General features: G+C 41.5%; 1 protein-coding gene across 1 annotated transcript in view; it reads left to right on the forward strand.

The window, feature by feature from the left end:
• Positions 1 to 278: 278 nt before the first annotated feature.
• GPBP1 (GC-rich promoter binding protein 1) overlaps positions 279 to 17,637 on the forward strand; it is a 59,336-nt gene continuing 41,977 nt past the window's right edge. Inside the window, exons 1-3 of the mRNA XM_053299661.1 lie at positions 279 to 647; positions 1,765 to 2,773; positions 4,570 to 4,639. The gene's annotated coding sequence lies outside the window, so the exon portion shown is untranslated. The remainder of the gene's footprint in view (positions 648 to 1,764; positions 2,774 to 4,569; positions 4,640 to 17,637) is intronic.

The raw sequence follows: 17,637 nt of genomic DNA on the forward strand, positions 1-17,637 counted from the left end.
TAGGTGACGGTGGATTGCAACGCTGCCGGTTAATTTTAACAGGAATTGTTTCCCCCCCCGCCCCCCATACGCCACTATCGCAAGCGGTAGCCGTGGGATTCCCTCCGTCTTGCAACGTGAGGAGGCAGAAAAGCAATGCGCGCGCTCGGGGATTCCCCCTTTCGCCGCTCGCCTCTCAGAACGTTCGGGATTGTTCCGAGTGACGTCACATGGGGGGAGGTTCGCGGGCTGGCCGGCCTTCAGTCAAGATCGCCGCGCAGGGGAAGGAGAGGGCGGGTGGTGTTTAGGAGTACGGGGGTTCCACGAAACTTCTCCTTTTCGGGTTCCCTTGAAACTGCCGCGCACTCTCGCTCGCTGATCGCTCTCTGTGGTGTCCTCCGCTGCGTTCGCCCGCGCGCGTTCTCTCTGTTGCCTCTCACCCCCCCTTCCCCACCACTCTCGCTCCTGGTGGCAAGGAAGTCTCGCGAGGTTTGGGAGCAGGGCATCGCTGCTGCGGCTCGGAGCGGCGCCATTTTGGGACGGACTGACTGACTGGAGCGAGGAGTTGTGCGCGCGGCGGGGGAGAGAAGCGGTGGCGGCGGCAAAAAGGAGCTTTCAAATTCGGGACCCCGCTGAAGCTGCGAGCTTTGCCGGGACTTGTCTGGCAGGTTAGAGCCGCGGTGGTGCCTCATGCGTAGGGCAGGCGGAGGGAAGAGGTGGCGGAGGAGGAAACAATGTTTGTGTGGAAACGGGAGGGGTGGATATTGAAAAGCTGGCGGGGGGGGGGAAGGCTTATCTCCGTTGGGGGAGGAGCAGCCGCTGCTGCCAGGAAGGATCCGTCGAGTGGTCCTCCCTGGGAAGAGTCCTCCTCCGCCTCGGAGCGGCTGCCTCCGTCCAGTCCAGAGCATGTGGCCTCTTCATCCCCTCCCTCCCCCCCCTTTTAAAAATAAACCGGACACGGACTCTGGCCCCGGCTGCGTTTAAGCTGAAGGTGGCTCTGAATGGGGGCCGGGCGGGGGGAGAGAAGGAGAATAAACTCTACGCAGCCCCTTTTAGCATATTTTAGAATAAGGGGAGGAAGAAACTGAACTCGTCCCCGACTTTACCTGGCTATGAAATGGGAGGGGGGGAGAGGAGGAGGAAGAGCAATTCCCAGGCAGGAAACCCGCGCGCTCCCGAGTCCCTCCCCCTTTCTCCTCGGCAACGGCCGGGCTCTTTCCTCTTCCCGCCGCCGCCTCCTCCCCCTTTCCCCCAGGATTTTGCCCCGTCTCGCGTCCCGCAGTTGCCCCCGTTGTCTGGAGCTCGATTCTCCATGCCTCTTTGCGCGGAAGTGAGCCCCACGCTGTCCAGTGGGACTCACTCCCGTGTAAGTACACGTAGGGCAACAGCTGTAGCTTCACTCTGAAACGGTCCTCCTTTTTGTTTTCTTTGGGTCACTGTCGCTTTTGTATGCAAAACTGGGCAAAGAAATTGGCTGAGGAAGTTAAGTTCTTCCGTTTTTCTCCGCTCCCCTCCCAACCTTCTGTGTGTATCATTTCTACCCCAATTACTTTTTCGCCCCAAAATGTGAGTTCTCCTTTTATTCGGCAGAACAGCAGTGTGAATTTTGTTGCTGGTTATCTTTAAACTTTTTTGTGTGTTTTCTCTACCATTCTCAGGTTTTAAAGGTAGTCTTGATGATTCTTAGAGTAGGTGAATAACAAAGAATACCTGTGAGGTGCCTCGAAAGAAAAACAGATTGTAATTGCGCTTTCTCTCTTCTTCCACTTACCCCCCTGCTTCTAGGTGATTTGGATTCTGAACCTGGGCCTGGATATTTTGCAACTTGTTGCTTCACCTTGTGGAGAAAAGCTAACTGGATGTTAACCTGTAGCATCTGCTTGAACTGGACGGAAAAACGTTTACTAAAAATGGAGCTGGGATTCTAACTTGTTTAGTTGCTCTTCTGAAGTTCTGAAGTCTGCAGAACTCAATTTGAAAAGCTTGTGAACTTTTGAAATACTCCTCTCCCCCCCAGTGCAAGACATCACCTTGGACTAAATTTTGCCCATATGGAATGGATAATTGTATACACTTCTTAGGGTCTGCATGTTGCTTTGAAAAATTATTTTTACTTCCTAGTTTAAATATTTGTGGCAGAACACAGATCGACTAGTTCTGCAAACTAGTTCTAGAAGATTAGATTAAATGTAGCTACTAATTATTCTTCTGATCTTCACTTAGAGGTTCATGGCAATTATTTTTACTTTTTTTAAGGTAGTCTGATATTGCTTTTATTTTACAATGGATCCTGTTTTCTAAATGAAGAGACTGGGAACTTTATTTTTCATTTGCGTTTTTTAGTATTTTTTTTTTAAATGTTGCAAAAAGGCGACATGGAAATATCCAGATAGCTGTTGTGTGCAGATGCCTGAACTGACTCCTACTCCTAGAAATGCGCTCTACTTCAGATGTGGAATTTGACTTTTCACTTCTGGTTTTTGTGTCATAAAAGGTGTATTTATTTCTTCTGGAACTGATGTTCATGATAGTAAGACGTACATGGAATAGAAAAGAAAAGACGCATCAAAAGAGAAGACAAGCTCTTAAAATCAGACTTGTCTGACTTTTGGATATAACTTTTGAGTCCTTAAATGTGAAGAATGGGTAGCTGATTTCCAAGGGTCAGCCCCGTATTTGCTTAGCTACGGATGTAGTATCTTTAAGGAACTCAGGATATTATTGCAAGGGAACCAAACTGGAAAACACAAATAACGGACAGTTAATGCCAATCCGTGCAGTTCTCTTGGATTTTGTAAGTATTATGTAAAATTTCCACTGACCTAAATATTAATGTATTACAAATTATAAATATGATGAAGAGTTGGAGGTATTCAGGTTTCCCCCCTTATATTAGTATCAGGGCTTTTCTTAATGCCAGAATCAAAGACAAAAGGGAATGGCATTAACACTTTAAAATCTACTTTGCTGATGTCTTTAAATATTCTCCATTTTGGTCTTAATTTAATAAAAGTTTGTACTTGACAGGGTATTTACTCTGATATTGTTCTTGTTCAAAACTATGTCTGAGTTCAATTGGACTTCGTAGAAAGTGTGTTTAGGATTGCTGTCATAGAAGTAAAGATGATTGTACTAGGTACAACATTGATTGTAAGGCTTCTAGGCGGAGATTGAGTGTCCCATATACAGTACATTACTTGTGTCTTACTATGCCCCTGAATTTACATGTTTGGGACGAGAAGTATGCTAGCTTGTAGTAAATGGGAACAGTTTTAGTTGCACAAAAGGGAACCATAGTTCTACCCAGGGTTCAACTGATATTAGTGTTTCTGTTTGTGTTGCAAGAGATTAACAATCTGCTCCGGATACATGGGGCATCTTTTTAGTATTTAGATATATGCCACTTTGCTTTGCTTGCCCCTAAATGTAGTAGTTAGAGTGCTGGACTGGGACCAGGGAGACCCGAGTTCACATCCCCATTCAGCCATGATACTTGCTGGGTGACTCTGGGCCAGTCACTTCTCTCTCAGCCTAACCTACTTCACAGGGTGGTTGTGTGAGGTTGTGAGGAGAAACGTAACTACGGTATGTACACCACTCTGGGCTGCTTGGAGGAAGAGCGGGATATAAATGTAATAAAATAAAAATAAAATAAATGCCTCAGGATCCCTTTATATGGCCTTTAGGTGGAGCATTCATACACCAGAGCTGTGCTACAAATGTAGAAAGTCATACTCCTCCTCCCTGCCTTATGAATCCTTTATATATGGTGTATCTGAGATGTGCTGACTCAAAGGGACAGTCCCACAGTGCTTGTGCAGTACTATATTGCTGGTGCTGCACTGTACTAAGGCAGGTTTTACTGTTCTTGGAGTCCTATGCCTTAGAGCAGGCCTGCTCAACTTTGGCCCTCCTGTAGCTGTTGGCCTATAGCTCCCATAATCCCTGGCTATTGGGTGCTGTGGCTGGGGATTATGGGAGTTGTAATCTAAAAACAGCTGGAGGAGGGCAAAGTTGAACAGGCCTGCCCTAGAGTGTTCTTTTCAGATTATTTCCTCTGTAGAAGAATAGCTTAATGTACTGGATACTTCTGGGCTTCACAGTTTTTTGTTGGCCTTGGTAGCCAAGCCAAAACATGTGGGCACCAGGACCCTGCCCCCAGCTTCACATATGGGGATTGATTGTGGACAATACCCAGCTTCACATATGGAACTGGAGATGGTGGCAGGATTGTTCCCACAGTTGTGGAAGACCAGTGCAATTGCTGGGTCAACTTATGTCCTCTCTTTGGCCTCTTGGGAAGGGCATTGTTTTGACACTGGGCTGCAGAGGTGCTTGCAACACCTTGGCAGCCCAATGCCAAATGGCAAGCTCAACTTTTCTCTCCATCTTGGAACTGGAAAAGGAGCTTGGAGTTTTCTGGTAGTTGAGCTATTTTGCTGAGTATTCATAAGGATGGTAAGTGGAATTGTGAATTGCTGACTTGCTTAAAAAGTAAAGTTCGGATATTTTATTAGGACAATCAGCATAATTTGTTCTAATTGTTAATATATATATATATTTTTTTACAAACCTTTCATTTCCCTGCAGGTTTATTTTCAACAGAATCCAGTACTGCCTCAAAGAATATATAAAATGGACAAAACAACCTAGTTCAGAAGTGAGTGACAGATATTTGTATTTCTAGTATGTTTTCCTTTCTGTAAATTGACATTGACAGCTGTTTAATAATTAGTAGTACTTTAAGTACAACAGTAGTTGTAGTAGTACTTTAAGTACAAGAACTGTATATATTATGTCAGTAACTTTCTCTCTGATCTTAAATTTTAAGCCTTTATGTTGGAAGTTAAAGTGAAGCCTAGCGGGCAGGTTGCTTTAGTGAATAAACAAAACAGTGCCTTAGATGATGATGATTTGATGGACTACTACTTATTATTATTATTTTTAAATCTGTTTACATTTAGCTGCTTAGTGGTTTTGTTTGGATTTAGATTTTCCTTTGCTGTTGTGACAGTGGAGCTATCCTTTCCTTGTCTTTTGTGTTGGAAGGTTCAGTGCAGGTTGCTGCTGTCTTCCCCCTTAATTGCTTAGAAGGGGAGGCCTGTAAGGTTTACTTACCTTCTAAATCAGTGATTCTCAAACTTGGGTCCTCAGGTGTTATTGGACTTCAACTCCCATAATCCCCAACCAAAGGCCACTGAGGCTGGGGATTATGGGAGTTGAAGTCCAAAAACACCTGAGGACCCAAGTTTGAGAATCCCTGTTCTAAATTTTTAAACTGTGGCCAAAATGGTGGAGCCAAATAGTTGTTTAATAGGGTATAGACTAGCTTTTCCTTTATCTTTGAACCAAAGTTAACACTGTTAACCAGTAGATGTGGGGTATTGCAAACTTTTGCATAAATAGTTCAATTGGAAAAGTCTTATATATTTTAATTGTGGGACCTTGCACCCAATCTTCTATTCATCATCATCATCATCATCATCATCATCATCATCATCATCAATGTTAGCCACCCCATAACAAATTGCTTTAATTAAGAGATTTTTCTGTTAATTAATAGATTGGGTGCAGGGCCCCACAGAGGCATGTTTTCATACTGAGTGAACATTAGGAAGTGTACAGGCAAACCTTGCCATATGTAGTCCCAATATCCACGGTCGGGCAGTTGACACCCAAACTTGGTATATGTGGGGGGGTGGGGAAGGGGTTACATTTAATGTATCTGTGGTTTTGGAGTGGCAGAATGAGGTCTACTTGTACTTTAAAATTTCATTAAATATTCAAGTTTGAAAACACTTTGGAGGTTCCTTGGGAGGGGAAGCTGAATGTGTGCTGGATACAGGTTCAGGTTAGGATGACAAAAGAACCCTGAGTATTTCCAAACTAAGTTTTTGTTTATGAAACTGAACTATTTGTATTCTGTTAAGTGTGACTTGTGGGTTCCTTAGTTATCTCTTAGTCATTTGTGAATGTATAAACTATTTCTCTTTTCTCTTATTGTCTGCAAAGTCATAGCATGTTCTTTGTTGAGGCTTATATTCAATTCAACAATTTTTGTTGGACAATGGTAGTGATACCTGAGCATATCATATGTATGGAGGGGGACCCATCTTTTCGCCCAAGCTTTCTCAGCTTCCTAAAAAATTTTAGGTTTTAATTTCTGATTTATTTTTAAATTGTTAAATTGTTTTAAGTTTTTTGTATATGTTTTTAACTTGTTTTATGCTATTGTTAACCGCCCAGAGTCAAAAGTTTGGGGTGGTGTACAAAGCTGATAATAAACAAATAAATGGAGATCTTGATATATACAAAGATTCTGCTGTCAATAGCCCATTGTCTGTGCTGATATTAGTATGGCTTGTTAAAGATGAAAGTGTGGTTATGAATCAGCATTATCTGTCTTGAAAATGGGGTGGTGGTCTGTTATTCTGAAAATTGTTTTGGTGTAGCTGTTTGTGATGTTGAACAGTTTGCATACCTCATATTTAGCAATTAATTGCTGCTGGGTATAGCAAGACTTGGGGATAGACCAAAATTTTCAAATTTCTGTGAACTTAATAGACCCCCTCCTGAACTCCAGCTTCTGGGTCCCATAGCTCAGCACCACTATGTTTTCTGGTGAATGTCTGGAAGTCTTGCATGCAGGCATAGAAAAAGATAAAACTGCTGTTCTCTCTGAAACCTCCTTTCAGATGAGGGGGCATAATGAGACAGTGGGGGTGCAGCAGTTAATCCCACTGGAATAATGAAGAACAAGGGGAGTCATTTGCTAGAGAGAATTCAGTCCATCTGTCTTCTGGTTGTTGGGCAGGAGAGGAGAAACCTCTGTTCTTTTCCTGAATCAATCATATTTTTAGGTGGTGTTGGCCCACCCCACAGTCTGAGTAGATAGGCAGTGATCTCTTTTCACAAGTTGCTATTCATATTTTGCCTTAAATATTGCCATTGCTTTTCAAACCCAGGCTTTTTTGCTTTAGTTGCCTGGTTATCTAAACTCACTTTGTATAAACTTTTAATGATTAGTACTTTTGCTTATACAAATAAAAAAGACAAGATATTTGCCAGGCCATTTGACAGCTTATTTTAAGTGAGAGCTGAGAGCATAGTGACTAAAGAAATCTCCAGCTGAGGTTTGAATCCTACCCAAGGAACTTGAAGCAATATTTCTATGGTTATCATAAACATTTTGAAGTGGTTAGATTGAGAGGGGGTAATTTCTATGGTACAGTGGGGAAATGACTTGACTGGCAAGTCAGAGGTTGCCGGTTCAAATCCACACTGTATGTTTCCTAGATTATTGGAAACACTTATATCGGGTAGCAGCAATAGAGGAAGATGCTGAAAGGCATCATCTTATATTGCGCAGGAAATGGCAATGGTAAATCCTTCCTGTATTCTACCAACGACAACCACAGGGCTCTGTGGTTGCCAGGAATTGACACCGACTTGACAGCACACTTTAATTTCTGTGTCAACTATAGTTTCATTATTGAATGGGATTTGAATCTGGGTCTCTCCAGTCTAAGTCTAGGACTTAATTATTACGTTGTTGGCCTTCAAGTGGATTATGTCCTAATCCAAAGTGGGTTGCGGCATGGCATTGCCATCACTTTCCCTCTCTCTTCCTTAATCATTCTCTAGTAGTTGTATAGAAGAGGTAATTTAAACAGATGCAACTTTTCTTATCTGTGCATTACATTGATATCTGCATCCATAAAAATTCCCATTTTTAGGCAACTCTTAAAGTACAGTAGCCCTGTCTTCCATGTACAAAAGCAGGAAAATGGGCATGTATGGTTAAAAAATTAGAATTGGGTCCTGTGTTGTAGTTTCTTAAAGTGAGTCCTGGGTTTGAAAAGGTTGACTATTGTCATACTGTTTCTGAAATTGAGATCGTGCTCTATATAGTTCGTAGTAAACTTGATAATATAAAAATTAAGGTGTTAGAGCCCATATCTGAAGAGCCTATTCTTGGATCAGTACCAGTTTGTGACTCCTGAGGATGTGGACAAGCTGATTGGAACAGTGAGGCCTACCACATGTTCTCTTGACCCTTGCCTGACATGGCTTATATTATCTGGCAGGGGAGTTTTTGTAGAAAGCCTGGTAGAGATTATAAATGTATCTCTGAGGGAAGGTAGGATGCCTCCTTGTCTTAAGGAGGCAATTATTAGATTGCATCTGAAGAAGCCTACCTTGGATCCCTTAGAGTTGAGCAACTACAGGCCTGTCTCCAACCTTCCGTGGCTGGGCAAGGTAATTGAGAGGGTGGTAGCCTCCCAGCTCCAGACAGTCTTGGAGGAAATTCATTATCTTGACCTATTTCAAACTGGCTTTCGGGTGGGCTGTGGGGTGGAGCCTGTCTTGGTCAGCCTGATGGAGGTTCTCCAATTGGAAATGGATAGAGGAAGTATGACTCTGTTGGTCCTTTTGGACCTCTTGACAGCTTTCGATACTATCGACCATTGTATCCTTCTGGAGCGTCTGAGGGGGTTTGGAGTTGGAGGCACTGCTTTGCGGTGGTTCTGCTCCTACATTTTGGGCAGGTTCCTGATGGTGTCCCTTGGAGACTGTTGTTCCTCAAAATCTGAACTTTTGTTTGGTGTGCCTCAGGGCTCCATATTGTCTCAGATGTTTAACATCTACATGAAACCGCTGGGAGAGATCATCAGGAGTTCTGGTGCAGGGTGCTATCAGTATGCTGATGACACCCAAATCTATTTCTCCATGTCAGCATCATTGGGAGGGGGCATAACCTCCCTAAATGCCTGTCTGGAGTCGGTAATGGGCTGGATGAGGGATAACAAACTGAGACTGAATCCAGATAAAACGGAGGTACTCATCGTGCGGGGTTGAAACTCAAGAGACAATTTTGATCTACCTGTTCTGTATGGGGTCACACTTCCCCAGAAGGAACAGGTATGCAGTCTAGGGGTGCTTCTGGATCCAAGTCTCTCCCTGGTGTCCCAGGTTGAGGCAGTGGCCAGAGGTGCCTTCTATCAGCTTCGGCTGATACGCCAGCTGCGTCCGTTTCTTGTGATAGATGATCTCAAAACAGTGGTACATCTGCTAGTAACCTCCAGACTGGATTACTGTAATGTGCTCTATGTGGGGCTGCCTTTGTATGTAGTCCGGAAACTACAGTTGGTTCAGAATGCGGCAGCCAGGCTGGTCTCTGGGTCTTCTAGGAGAGACCATATTACTCCTGTATTGAAGGAGCTACACTGGCTGCCAATACGTTTCCAGGCAAAATACAAGGTGTTGGTTATAACCTATAAAGCCCTAAACAGCTTGGGCCCTGGGTATTTAAGAGAATGACTTCTTTCATCATGAACCACACCACCCACTGAGATCATCTGAAGTGGTCCATCTGCATTTGCCACCAGCTTGTCTGGTGGCCACTCAGGGATGGACCTCCTCCGCTGCTGCCCCAAGACTTTGGAATTCGCTCCCTTTGGAAAGAGCCTCCCCATCTCTGACAGCTTTTAAAAAGACTTTAAAGATGCTTCTGTTCACCCAGGCTTTTAATTAATATTGTTTTAATGCTGTTGTAAAATATTGTTTTTAAAAAATTTAAATTGTTCTAATGCTTTAAACTTTTTGTTTTTGTCTTAACAAATGTTTTACTTTCTGTTTTTATTTTGTTGTAAACTGCCCAGAGACGTAAGTTTTGGGTGGTATACAAATATGTTAAATAAAAATAAATAAATATTTGCAATATAGTCTGTAGAAGAGCGAAGCTACATAAATAGAGAGGGAGAGTATATCAGATCTGGCTTTCTGGGCTATGATATGACCAGAGAAATTCAGAATGCAGGATTTAAAAAAAATGAACTTTTTGTTTAGAAGAATTGCCTTTGTCTACTTCAGTAGTATCTGAGCAATTTGGAGGTTTTTTGAGGGGTGTGTGTGTGCACCACTGATATTCTTAAATAAGAAACTACTTGCACTATATAAACAATTAGTATAGGTCACATGAGAATTGTTTGGGAGAGATCTTTTCCAGATATTCAGGTTTGCACTACTTATTTAATTAAAATCTAGTTAGACCAGATAGACACAACAGTTGCATGTTGTTGGTCTGTGTGAGGTAATCCAACTGATTTACATGATCATAGTGAGGCCTTGTAAGTAATAATTTAAGGAGTGATCACTCTGTTCACCTGCGCTCCTCTTTGCCCCTTTGCTGTTCATCACCATCAGTTTTGTATTTACTTGGCTGAATGCTGCCTTGTATTTCTCTGTGCACTCAACCGACATCTCTATCCATCAAAAGTTAACAACAATTTGCAGCTTTTGCAAGGATGAAGAAGTCAGCTCTGTGTACACTCATCTCAACTTTGGTTGCTGTCCAGCTTGCTCTTGGGAAAGTGCATGCCAAGCAAGAAGCCGAAGATGGTTAGCTGTACTTAAAGCAAAGTGTCTGCTTCCTCAATTTGACCACCTCAGACTTCAGCTGTTTTTCCTCTTGGCATGCTTATTAGAGCAAGTGTGTGCCAAATAGGAAGAGGGGAGGTCAGGCACAAACTGGCTCATTACACATTGGATTCAAACTGGCTTTCTCTGGGGAGGATTTCCACTGAGTGGGAAGAAGACTTGGAACTAAAGAGTTTGTCAAGCAATCATACTGTTGACCCATGTTGACACAGAGCTTTATTATGGGGGCAGCTCATTTGATTCTTTGTCCTTAAAGAGATATTAGCTCCTTAAGACTAGACTAGACAGAATAACAAAAGAGCTTACATGAGCTGTTCTCAGTATGGTGGATGTCTTGTTCAGCTCATTGCTTGTTAACCATTTAAAGTTGCAACAAGCAACCAGGTCAGTATTGTAATTTAAACTTGTCTTGGTGACTTCTTGTATTTGCATCTCTCTTCCTACAGAAGAAAGAAGTATCTTTCGATACAGGTGCCATATAAAATCTACTACAGGGGTGGGTTTCCAGGAGTGGCTACCTTTTTGTTAGAGCCTTGGAAGCTACCAGCATGAAATAGTGGGTTGGGGAGGCAGAAACAGTCACAGAATGCTAGCTTGTACAAAAAAAGGAATAGCTTCTGTCTATCTTTGAGGTAAAGTTGAGTAGTGTTTGTGGACCTGTCCTATTTTAATTTGAAATTGTACCCCCTAGAGATGTCTACATCAAGCGGTATAGAAGTATGATAGATAAATAAATATGAAATATTTTGAACTCTATAAAGTGCTGTGTAAGTGTTGCTATTCATTTCAGTCCTTGGGTAAAGCATTTTTTTTTTGGTACAGTTGGCATTTCTTAAATCTTTGGGTATAAGACATAAAGGAAATATTTCAACCTTGGAGCAGTGGGATCAGTTCTCTGATTAATACAATAAAGGAGGGAGAGAGAGAGAGATCTAATATGTATCCTGGCCTTTGATTTTGTCAAACAATTAAGCAAGTAGTTTTAAGCAGACCTAAAGGAATCTTCTGCTTCTTTTAACATAGTGATTCTTACCTAGGACCCCCTCCCATGTTCTGTCAATGTGGTTCCTATTAAATTGTCAGCACATAAGTTAGAAAAGCGTATCTGTACTTTGAGTGGCCGCCATCTTGAGCCAATATAGCAAAATACGCCCCTGTCAGAGGTCCCCTGGGATCTCTTTCCATTTACTGCGAATTTGGTATGTATCCAATTGTAAACAGGTTATTAAAGAGGTCACAGATGGGTGTACACACACAATCAACCTTTTCTGACGCCAAACAAAGGCAGATCGTAAGGCTTGGCACCAAATATATTCAGTGGCCGACATCCTGACTAATGAAGCACATATGCTTTGATCCTCGGAGGGCACACTTAGGAACATAGGAAGCTGTCTTATAACAGTATGGTCAATCTAGCGAAGTAATGTCTACACTGACTGGCAGTGGCTTCTTTAGGGTTTCAGGCAGGAGTCTTTCCTACCCCTACCTAGGGATGCCAGGGTTGATTCTGGGACCTTCTGCATGCAAGCAGATGCTCTGCCACTAAGCTGTGGACTCATCCCCTAAGGCAGGGGTGGGGAACCTTGGCCCCTCCGGCTGTTATTGAACTACAACTTCCACCATCCCCAGCCACAATAAGTCTGGGGATCATGGGAGTTGTAGTTCAGCAACAGCTGGAGAGCCAAGGTTCCCCACCCCTGCCCTAAGGTGTGTATTTATATCTTACAGCAGACAGTGCTCACATGTAGTCACTCATTCAAATGTAAACCAAGGTGAACCCTGCTTAACAAAGGGGACAGTTGTTGCTTCCTATGGCAAGACTGGCTCTCCACATAGTAGGAGCTCTTAGTTTCCCCAATCCTCTAGCACTCGCATTGTTGCACAAGAGCCTAAATACCTATGAGTGCTGCCCATGCTAGAGAAGTTCTCTGTAAGTTCAGAAACACGCTGCTGACCCTGATTGACCTGTTACATTTAAGCTTGAGTGTTTATCCTATTGAGTTGTCAGATTTGGCAACAATCTGATATTGCTCACTCTAGAGTGTTGAATTTCTAAATACAATGGTCTCTTTAATTCCAAACTAGGAGTAAAACATACTAAACAAAAATTGAGGAGTTTTGTCTATTATGAGTTGAACATCTTTGTGTATGGAATGGGAACAAAAAATAGAAGTACAATCATATGAGTATTGGTACGCTTGTATGCATTCTGTGGTATGTTTTATGAGCTTGGCTTTGCAAAACATTATATAGGTGTGGCAGAAAACGCTTAAATATGTGCTGATGGTTACTGGCTATCCGATATTCAAGCTCTGTGAGTGGGGCAGGAAAGGAACTATCAAATGGCACCACACAGCTTGTAATGAGGTGATAGTTGCCTGTGGCTGGGATACTGAATTTAGAACAATATTTGGTAATGAATAGAATACACTTTATAGCAGGGGTAGGCAATGTGTGGCTCTCCATATGTTGCTGAACAACAGCCTCCATCACCCTCAGCCACAATTTATTACAGCTGGGGATGATGGCAGTCGTAGTTCATCAACATCTAGAGAGTGGGATGTTGCCTATACCTGCTCTGTAGTATTCAGGAATTGGTGCTGCCATGTGTAAGTCCTTCATTCTTTGGAAAATGCTGACGTGTTGCCACTTCCCCCTTGCTCTTCTAGTGTGTGTTTCATTACATTTTAAAACTCTTGTCATTCTTGTGGGAAGAAAAATATGTTCAGGATTGGAATATATGTGATTATAGAGGTCAGTTCCTTCTATGAATACAGGCAAAAAATAAACCATTGCACATACATAGTTATAAACTATCTTGCACAAGTGGCTATTTGATTTTATCATGATATTTATGCCCTGCTCTTCCTCTGAGGTGCTCCGAGCAAAACAGGTTCTCAGGAGCTCTCATTCATGCAGCTTACAGGTAACCTGTAAACCTGCTTAGCTGCAACAGCAGAACTGTGCTGCATGTCTTTAGAACATTTTCAGGGCATGGTTAGGATTGTTCTTTTTTGTTGTATAGCATTCTTTTGTGGTCTGAAATTACTGTCTAAGGGTAAGGTGTAGCTGTAATGAACATTGTGCAGTGTGTAATACTTTATCAGAAATACCATAGGGAGGGAAGGGCATATGAACATCTTAGTAATTTCTTTAAGCAAGATTGATATGGGGGCAACATAGCTGTAGCTTGTATATTGATTATTTTATCTTCAACCTGAAATAATGGTGTGGTTTACCTGCATCTTTAGTTTAATGTGGACATAGTAAAGTGTGTGTTCCTTCATGTTGAATAGAAGGGGTATATCTGTAGCCTGAGCAGAAATGTGAGTGTTCTTGAAATTTCTGAATTAGAAAATTTTCTGGAAACTTGCCGATGCAACTTCTTATTATTTGCATATTCTCAAAACTTTACTATACAGATTTTCCTGATGCTCTAAATAGATGGTGATCTGATTTGGCATGCTTTCTAACCTATGTATTTAGTGTAAAGCACATTTTTTATAAAAAAAAACCCCACCATATTAATTGTGCATGCTGTATCTTAAATGTTTTTCAAGTGGTTGAACTGAAATATTTGATTAGGGGGCAAAAATAAATAGTTGCTTAATGTGCTTTAAAAGCTAGAATGAAACAAATTTAAAGCTTTATTTAGAAATAAACTGTTGAAGTTTTCAAGATTGCCTAATACAGAATTGGCATCCATTAATTGTTACTAATGGCTCTTATTAAACATTGAATTTTTAGAAATGGAAAACTTGCAATAGGGAAAAGTAGCATTAAAAAAATTCCAACCCCAGATCTCTGAGCTTGAGAGGCTGCTTTAGGATTTGTTTGCATAATTGATTTGTCCTCTGTTTACAACTGTTTGAGTGTTTTCAATCCTTTGTGCCAAGGAAAAGATTACCTATAGTTTGTGGGACACCCCTGACACCTTTACATTCATATGGCATCATGTCTCTTTGTGAGCTGTGACTGTGTTACTGAAGTTCCTCTGGTGCTGCACTTTCCCTTTATTTCTTTTCTGTACTCCATTCCCCCTTCTCTTCTGTTTCTTCTTTTATATTTGCCCTTTTCTTCTTATTTCTTATATCTTGTTGCCTAGTAGTCTTCTCCCCGCCCGCGTCCTGGCCCCCCCCCCCGGTTTGAGTAGACTAGTGTGAGGGAAAGTATGAATGGATTACATAGGTCATCATATTTATTATGTCTAATAAAGAATTGTGAAGAGTGTTAAGTCAACCATAGTGAAGAAGGCAGTGTTGATGCAAGATGAGTGAGAAACTGTTCTGGGGTAAACAGCTATACAGTGAAGGGTAAGCAGTACCCTTCTATGCTTAAACACTTCATAGCCAATCGCGTAGCAATTACTTTGGTCTATACTACAGGAAGGTGCACTATGGTGTAAGCTATTGTCTTTAAGAAATAAACAAATTTGGAACTCTGTAATTCAGTGTATATGCAATATAATCTCTTGTAAAAAGAGTCATAATTTTTTGTAGCTGAACTTATGTTTCAGAGTCTGTAAAAAAAAAAAATCTTGGAAGCTGTGAATTTCCCTCTTTTGTTTTGTTGAGACTCTTCTTCCACAAATATGGTATCCATAGTGATTTCTTGCCCCAGGTAGTTGTCCCTTCTTTAGTCTCCAACTTCATGCTGTGCTTTGAAGGTGCTCAAAATCCTCAAATGCAGCGTAAAGCCAGATGGAAACCCTGTCTGCTGCATGAGTCTTCTGTACATGCCAGAAGATTTGGGATAGGAGTAGTGGTCTCTCTAATTTTCCCCCTCTCTGTGCAGAATGAGTTTTGTTCTGGGCAGCAGTATCAAGGCACTGTGTGCGCACATACATTCAGAGTGGGGCCTTTCTAATTCAATCTGAGTGGGATCTTAAATTAACTGAGCGGACATCAGAAAACTTGTGAGTGCGTGCACGTGCTTATGCCTTAGACGGAACAGTGGATAGGAGCAGAGTTGATGGCAACCATAAATAGTGGCTGACTACCAAGGCCAGCCAAAATGTGTGAATCTTGGCTCTTCTTTTAAAGTATAAACTCATGAATGTTATTAGTTTTGTAGATGAAAATCTGGTATTATGCATTAGGGTGAAATTTTCATTGATGAATGTGTTTATCTTGAACAGAAATCTTCTGGATTGAAGGTTTATTGGATGCTCTGTTCTGCTTGATCCTCTACTTGAGTTTACAGTGTAATGGTTGGCCTGTTATAATGAGGGAAACAGATTCTGTTAAAAGATAACTTACACCAGTGGTAAATATTTAACCTTTTATTTCAGATAAGGTCAGAACAAGGCTGGAAAAATCCAGGAAAGCAAAATATTTTGTTCTGGTGTCTAGGAATCTCGAAGTATCTGTCACAGCAGATACTTCGAGATTCATGACAAAAGCTAAGATCAAACTACATTCATCTTTAAAACAGTATGTTGCATTTCACTGTGCAGACCCTGCTTTCAACCAATATGTCTTATTTTATAGCATAATAAATTCCTTTGTATCCAAATGTTACTCATCTAGTCCAGTGCTTGGCCTCAGTGGCATTTGTAAAACATAAGCAGGGCATGTTGAAGATGGCAATTTTCTGTTTGGTTCTTGCATTTCTAAACACTATCTTTAATTTCATATTTAGTTGAGCTTTTTGCAATTTGATTTAGGATGTAGGGTAACTTTTGGATAACGTTTGAGAAGGCTGGAGAAATACATTCTAGGGTCATTTCTCAGACTCTTGGCATACTTACAGTAATTCTGTGGATCTCCCCCACTTTTAAAATTCAAATCATTAATGAATATGTAGGACGAACGCCTGTTGCAGGACTGACAAATGCACTAACCCTTTGGCTGACTCAGGATAGTTGACATTAGAGATCTTTGTTCAAACTGGTTAAGTAGTAGGTTTTCAGAAACATGGGTAAATGTGACTGAGCAAGGAGAGCTTGCTACAGCAAATTCAAATATAATTGCCCTTATCCAACTACAGTTTGTATTGTCCAAGTTGCATATTTATAAATCTACTAGAACAGAGATTGACAAATTATCTTTGCACCTAGGAGGCAGCACAAAAATTTGAGCCAGACAGTGGTCCCTTGACAAAATTAGTGAACTTAATTGACTGACATTGTGGAGTGGGAGGGCCGGTGGGCTTAGCTTTATTCCCTTTACAAGTAATATACTTGGAGGAGAAACAGGGCTGCCTGGAGTGTTGATTAAATAACTCTATTTAATAATAATATTTAATAAAGTGATTAAATAACTCTGCCTCTTGAATATTTTAGTCTAGGCACCACAGTTAAATGTTGAGGCACCATGGCTTCCTGGCACCTGATTTGTCAAGACTTGTACTATAAAAACTGAAATCTGCTCTAATTATTTCTATTATAGCAATCAATATAGTTCTTCATTCATATGGTTGCTATTGCTATCCAAATAGAACAGTTCTACCAATACAAAAAAAGAGTAAAACACAATAATCAACCAACAGCAAACAAAAACTGGCACAAGGACTATAGAGTGGTGGAGCTACTTGACTATTTTGGACTGGCCTGGTTTTCAAGCTGTGACAGTTAGGTTGCCCATGAAGAGAATGCAATAATATCAGAATCCTCTAAATAAATAAAATTTTAAAACTTAGTTAAAGACACTCTTAGCTAAGCAGGGTCTGCGCTGTCTGCATATGAATGGGAGACTACATGGGATGGAGCCGCTCTGGGAAGAGCATCTAGGTTCCAAGTTCCTTCCTTGGTATCTCGAAGACTGGGCTGAGAGAGCTTCCTATCTGTAACCTTGGAGAAGCTGCTGCCAGTCTGTGTAGACAATACTGAGTTAGATTGACCAATAGTCTGACTCAGTATATGGCAGCTTCGTATGTGCTAGGGATGTGCAAACAGGTTCAAATTCAAACCAGTTCAATTTGAAGGTTCGAACTCAAAACAAACAGGGCATTGAATTGGCAGTGCCAGTCTGAGTTTGAACCAAACAGAGCCTGGTTCTATTATAACTGGTTTGAAGGTTTGAGCCTCCAAAACTGGGTGGTTGTGGTAGGCACCCATGGGTGCCAACTACCACCCAAAGCAATCGGACACTGCTGCAGTTTTTAATGATTTTTTAAAATTCTTCCCCCCCCCCCAGTGATTTTATAGACCCCTATCATGTCTCCCCGCAGTCGTCTTTTTTCTAAACTAAATAGCCCCAGGTGTTGTAGCCTTGCCTC

This window comes from Hemicordylus capensis, chromosome 2 (genome assembly GCF_027244095.1).
Source record: "Hemicordylus capensis ecotype Gifberg chromosome 2, rHemCap1.1.pri, whole genome shotgun sequence".
Classification (NCBI taxonomy): Eukaryota; Metazoa; Chordata; class Lepidosauria; order Squamata; family Cordylidae; genus Hemicordylus; species Hemicordylus capensis.